Source organism: Zootoca vivipara, chromosome 5, assembly GCF_963506605.1.
Source record: "Zootoca vivipara chromosome 5, rZooViv1.1, whole genome shotgun sequence".
NCBI lineage: Eukaryota > Metazoa > Chordata > Lepidosauria > Squamata > Lacertidae > Zootoca > Zootoca vivipara.
Genome location: NC_083280.1, coordinates 69,694,349 through 69,700,816, shown reverse-complemented (window position 1 = coordinate 69,700,816; position 6,468 = coordinate 69,694,349). Strand labels below are relative to the sequence as shown.

The window sequence follows — 6,468 nt, the reverse complement described above, 5'->3', positions numbered from 1 at the left end:
AAACGTGGTTGACCACCACCCTTCTGTGGCAGGGATAAACAACCATGTGAGTGGGTCTCTGGCAGAAAGTCCCATTGAGCAAAGTGGGGATTTACTCGAAAGTAAGAAGTAGTCTTGGGCTCTATTGAGTAACATCAGATTTTGAAACGATCCTTAATAGAGCCTGAATGCAGGCTGGTGTTTATTTATTTTTCTCTATTATGTAATTCTTCATCACCATAGGTAAAAAAAGAATGAATGTTTCTTTTGGCACACATGGCAACATACTTAATAACAAGGCGGAAGGTCAAATGTACCAGATAAACTTTATGCTCTTGACCTTGAACAAGGCAGTTCTAGAAAAGAAATCATATTTTGCTGGAGAGTAATAGAAGTAAACCTGTAAATCCTGTGTCACACCAGGACTCACTGGTGAGTTTAAGTGTACCTACCGTATAGGATTAGCCTCTAAGAGCAGAAATCTGCAAATCTGCTTCATACTAACAGTGCCTCAGTAGACTGTGTGTCAGCATATTGCTGACAATTTACGGTACTCCAAAACTCTAAAGGTGACATGATCTCTAGCTCCTGCTACCTCCTCCAAGTAAACAAAGCAGCTTTTTGTAGCATGAAAAATCACTGAAGGGAAAAGAAGGGTTAGTGCAGCATCCTGTTCTCACAGTGGCCAACTGGATGCCTATGGGAAGTCTGCAAGCAGGATCTGAGTGCAACAAACAGCACTCTCCCCATGCTATTTCCCAGCAAGTGCTATTCAGAAACACACAGAGACAATGAAGGGGGAACATAAGCATCATAGCTAGTACGTTTTAAAATTATTATTTTTTATTATATTTCTGCACTGCCCTTCAGGGCAGATTACAGTATAAACAAAAAATAATACAGAACATAGTAAACTAAACTGTAACACCCACACCCAGTTCAAAAGGCCACCGATTGTTTAATTAGCCAAAGGCCAGGGAGAAGAGGAATGTTTACGCCTGGTGCCTAAAGTATAAAGGCACTAGGTGAGTCTCCCTGGGGAGAGCATTCCACAACTGGGGAGCCACCACAGAAAAGGCCTGTTCTTGTTTTGCTGACCTCGGGGCCTCTTGTGGAGAAGGCACATGAAGAAGGGCCTCAGATGATGATCGCAGGGTCTGGGTCAAGAGGTGGCCCTTGAGGTATTGCAGTCCTACTATAAACTGCATTTGCTTTGCTTTCATAACCCTGAGACCTGATGGTGAAGAGTGGGCGGGGCTATACACGAATAGTAAAACAAACCAACATGCAAGGTGGGCTACTGAGTTTGTTCCTCACGCACACTAACCCCCCCCCCCAACACGCAAAGGAGTAACATTCAAGCGCAGCTCTTTCTCTGATCGGATAGCTTTCTAACCGGAAGGAGGACTGAATTACTGTACTGTAAAATGCAAACACGGTATTCCGCGGTGGCAGTCTAAAGTTGGCCGGTCGCTCCCGGCACGAGGCTTGCAACAGGGGGGGGGGCGCTCTCCAAACGGGGAGGGAATTGGGTGCCTGTTCCCTTTTCCCTTGCAGGCTCGCAGGCCTCCTTGCATCGGCTCCTGCACCGATTGGCTCTCCTTTGCTCTGCCGCCGCTTCCCCCTCCGGCTCCCTTGCGTTGGATTTCCTCCATCCCTCCAGGAAGGGGAAAGGCAGCTGTTGCTGCTCTTCACCATGGTCTGCCCCGCAGGTGCGTGGAGGTGCAGCGGCGTTGGCGGCGTGCAAAGGACCAGCTTGCCTTAGCTAGCTTTCCGGTAAGAGGCGCATCTGCCAACCCGCAAAGCGGAGGTTGGGGCGGCGGCGAGGGCGAGGGAGCGCAGGAGGCTCCGCGGCTCGTGGGGAAAGAACCGAGCGCGGCGCACAGCTTCCACTTCCGGCTGCCATTCAGCTGCAGAGCGGAGGACACAAAGGAGAGGGAACCTGCCGTGACCCTGCGGCGGCGGCGGTTGAACCACCGCTCCCATCGTCCCTGGCCATCCGCCACGGCAGGGTGGGCTGATGGGAGTTGTAGTCCAAGGCCTCATTTCCTTTAACAGGCATTGAGTGGAAACCCCTATTAAACACAACATTGGTGTGTTGTGGGATGCCTTTTCTGTCTTTCTGTTTTGCAGCTGCCTCTGCTGTTCTTAGAATGAAGGGATTTCTTCCCCCCGCCCAAGGAAATGAAGGGTTTAAAACAAAAAAAAAAAAAAACTGGTGGAAGGAATCTTCTCAGGGAACAAGAACTAGGTTCTGCTTTGCGTGTCGTCTCCAGTTTCAAGTTAGATTTATAGCTTGTTCCTGTTCCCTAGGCAGTGGCTCCAAAATGCCTTCTCAGTGAAGGCTCGCCTCCAGGCACGATGCTATCTCTTTAAAACACATTATTTCCCCCCAAAGAATCCTGGGAACTGTAGTTTCTTTTGTTTGGTATTGTTTTCTTGCCCATTCATTTTTATTGGTTTCCCCAAAAAATTTTTTAACAAATGGATCAAATTGAATGGAACTTTGGTTTTGGTTTTTAAAGGCTGCTGGGAATTGTAGCTCTGTGAGGGGCGAACTACTGTTCTCCGCATTTGGGTTGTGTATGGAAAAGGATGTGCTTTCAATGCATGATGTGCACACAACTTTAGCTGGGTCCCCTCAACCTGATACATCTTGATCTAGTCAGTTCTGTTTGGTTGTTGCAGTTCTTTTTTTCTGGGGGGACGCATGCCCCTAAACATTTTGCGAATCTTTGTACTTTTGTCCATTTACTATATTTATTTTTCCTGATCTGAACTATAAAATGGTGATTTGCTTGAGTCAAAACGAGAGTACCCCTAAACATTTTTTTAGAAAAAGAAGCACTGGGTTGTTGACTTGTGAAAGTAACATTTTGGGGGAAGTGACTGTTTTGTGTGTTGGTTTGCAGAGCCTATACAGTACTCGATAATCCTCACGTAATTGTGGAGGGCAGTGTTATGCCAGACTGGAAAATATTTAGTGGGGTGGGGAATGATTAAAAACAGCTACAAGCCTATGCCCAGAATCCAGGCTAAGTGTGAGAGAAATGTGACCTTGGAATATGAGAAGGGCAGGTTGGTATCTCCGGATTGCAAAGTACTATACTGTATGTTAGGGCTGGGCGATATCTGGTTTTCAATATCACAATATATCCCCAGCTAAACATCACTATATGCCGATATATCACATAAGCGGGTGGCGGTGTGATTTAAACCACTGAGCCTAGGGCTTGCCGATCAGAAGGTTGCTGGTTCGAATCCCCGCAACTGGGTGAGTTCCCGTTGCTCAGCCCCTGCTCCTGCCAACCTACCTAGCAGTTCGAAAGCATGTCAAAGTGCAAGTAGATAAATAGGTACCGCTTCGGCGGGAAGGTAAATGGCATTTCCGTGTGCTGCTCTGGTTGGCCAGAAGCGGCTTAGTCATGCTGGCCGCATGACCCAGAAGCTGTACGCTGGCTCCCTCTGCCAGTAAAGCGAGATGAGTGCCGCAACCCCAGAGTCGTCCGTGACTGGACCTAACGGTCAGGGGTCCCTTTACCTTTAAACATCACGATATACCGTTATATCACAATATCCGAATGAAGATGGAGCTACATAGAGGCGAACATGGTAATGTCCTGGCAACTACTACTGAGTGACGGGTCTAAATCACCACACACTGATGAAATCATCAGCAGGCGAGCCAAAATGCATCAAACAGGACTTTGGTTGAGGGCTTGGATACCAAATGGTGGTATTCAGGTCCAGGATAATCCAAAATACAGTGATGAGTCACAGTGAATGCAACTAATCAGGGGAAATGTTGAACAACAACAGCAAAATCTAAATTTGATGCATATAATTATAGGAAAATTAATGACAGCATGCTTCAACTGAAGATTTCTGGAGAATATATTAATGTTCTATGCAGTTTTAGGGGCAAATTTAAAATTGACAAAAGTAGTAGATTTAGTAAAAAAATATTAATGAAACTTGCAGTAAAGGCATTACAGACGGGAGAGAAAGACTTCTCTCGTGCACACACAGGCAGAAGGGGAGATGGGAGTAAAGAAAAAGAGTTAAATAACAGGGCAACGTTTTTTGTTCTTACTCTGAAGAAAACAACCTCAGTTTCTTCTTTCACGGGGGGGGGGGGTTAAGGAAGGGCTGCAGAATCAAAAGAAACAGAGGAAGCACTGGCTGGCTACACAGTTTTCTGAAAATCGCGATGTTTGCCAGATATCATTTTATGAAACCGTTATTGTGCTGTGGACTTCATAACTGATTTAGAACGATATATTGAAAAATCGCTCAGGTCTACTATATGCAGTCATCTTCAACCATAGAAAAATAATGCAGCACTCACAAGTTGTAAGCTTTTTCAAATGTTGTGGATAACTTTAAAAAGGCTGCTGTCCTAGGCATGCTTACTTAGAATTAAGTTCCCTTTGAAATCAACAAGGCTTAATTACTATGCCAGTATGTAGAAGCTTGTGGCATGTATGCTGGTTAAATGCAACCATTTACGGGCTGCAGTGCATGGTAGTGTTGAGCTTGTGTGTTCTCCACTCGAATACAGTTGTGGTTGGCAGATGGAGGCTGTGTTATACTCCTAGTTTTGTACTGTACTCTGAGATTCGTTCAAGGCATAGATAACCCCCAGTCCCAGACAGGTTTAGTATTACTTGTTTGGCAGTGTCCCTCAGCTCAGCAGATTGGTTTTCCACCACTGGTCCAGCAGTTTAATTTTGCTATTCTGTCAACTAAATATAGGACCAAGCTGCTGGGCTGCTTTTGCGGTGGCTAGAAAAACCTCTCAGTATTTATTTGCATGTATCTTTACTAACTTAAAACGCCAGCAGAACTCACTAACAATTGTAGACTGGAATATGCTGAGCATTGGGCAGTAAACGTTGGACCAGACCACATAGACGGGCCGGAGTCTGACATTTTACCAGCATGTAAGTAATCAGATTGCTCCAGAAATTGCTGGTAATACTTGTGTAATTTATTACCCGGACAGCTAATAGTGACTATATTCCTATTAGACTGAGAAAGGGCCTTCTCAACAGTGGCCCCTCCATTGTAGAACACCCACCCTAAAGAGGCCTGCCTGGTGCCTGTTTTAATAAGCGCCTTTTTAGTCTTCCAATTTAATAATGTCTGTGGAAATAATAATGGGCAATATGCAACTTGGAGTAAGCTCATTGATAACAGTGGAAAAGTTGCGTTGCTTTGAGTATGTCTAGAGTTAGTCCTTTCCTAAGTAAATTGCCTCTATAGCCTTCAATATTCTCTGATTTGGGTTCCGTCTTTAATGCCAAACTGCATGGAGCCTTCTTCTAACTTTTCTTCATATGTAAAGGGAGATATTTCTCCTCTCTTCCTTATTTCATCTTATGTCATTTTAAATTCACCCACTGGGATACACACAAACAGTTTTATCGTTCAAAGGTGGGGAACCAGATGCAAGCCTGTTGATTTCGGTTGGATTTCCTTCCCATATGTTTGCTTCAGATTTCAGAAAGACTGTTAGGGTAAACTTTATGTGTAGTTTGTATCCCTGGCACTGAACAAGAGTTGTATGTGAATACTATCTGTAGTCTTATAGTTTAACCTGCTTTTTTGTTTGGGGCCGATACGTATTATTATTATTATTATTATTATTATTATTATTAATTTATTTATTCATACCCCGCCCATCTGGCTGGGTTTTCCCCACCACTCTGGGCGGCTTCCAGCAAATACCAAAATACATTAAAATATCACAGATTAAAAACTTCCCTAAACAGGGCTGCCTTTAGGTGTTTTCTAAATGTCAGGTAGTTGTTTATCTCCTTGACCTCCGATGGGAGGGTGTTCCACAGGGCGGGCGCCACTACCGAAAAGGCCCTCTGCCTGGTTCCCTGTAGCTTTGCTTCTTGCAGTGAGGGAACCGCCAGAAGGCCCTCAGCGCTGGATCTCAGTGTCTGGGCTAAATGATGGGGGTGGAGATGCTCCTTCAGGTATACAGGGCCGAGGCCGTTTAGGGCTTTAAAGGTCAGCACCAACACTTTGAATTGTGCTCGGAAACGTACTGGGAGCCAATGTAGGTCTCTTAGGACCGGTGTTGTGTGGTCTCGGCAGCCACTCCCAGTCACCAGTCTAGCTGCCGCATTCTGGATTAATTGCAGTTTCCGGGTCACCTTCAAAGTTAGCCCCACGTAGAGCGCATTGCAGTAGTCCAAGCGGGAGATAACTAGAGCATGCACTACTCTGACGAGACAGTCTGCAAGCAGGTAGGGTCTCAGCCTGCGTACCAGATGGAGCTGTGTCCAGCCGCCCTGGACACAGAATTAACCTGTGGCTCCATGGACAGCTGTGAGTCCAAAATGACTCCCAGGCTGTGCTCCTGGTCCTTCAGGGGCACAGTGACCCCATTCAGGACCAGGGAGTCCCTCACACCCGCCCGCTCCCTGTCCCCCAAAAACAGTACTTCTGTCTTGTCAGGATTCAACCTCAATCTGT

General features: G+C 45.7%; 1 protein-coding gene across 2 annotated transcripts in view; it reads left to right on the top strand.

Annotated features, from left to right (window-relative positions):
• Positions 1 to 1,449: 1,449 nt before the first annotated feature.
• The window catches only part of LRRC20 (leucine rich repeat containing 20), a 69,639-nt gene continuing 64,620 nt past the window's right edge, over positions 1,450 to 6,468 (top strand). Inside the window, exon 1 of one of the 2 annotated variants that reach the window (XM_035138430.2) lies at positions 1,450 to 1,755. The gene's annotated coding sequence lies outside the window, so the exon portion shown is untranslated. Of the gene's footprint in view, positions 1,756 to 4,589; positions 4,923 to 6,468 lie in introns of those variants that run through there. The other variant, XM_035138431.2, reaches the window with a different exon arrangement.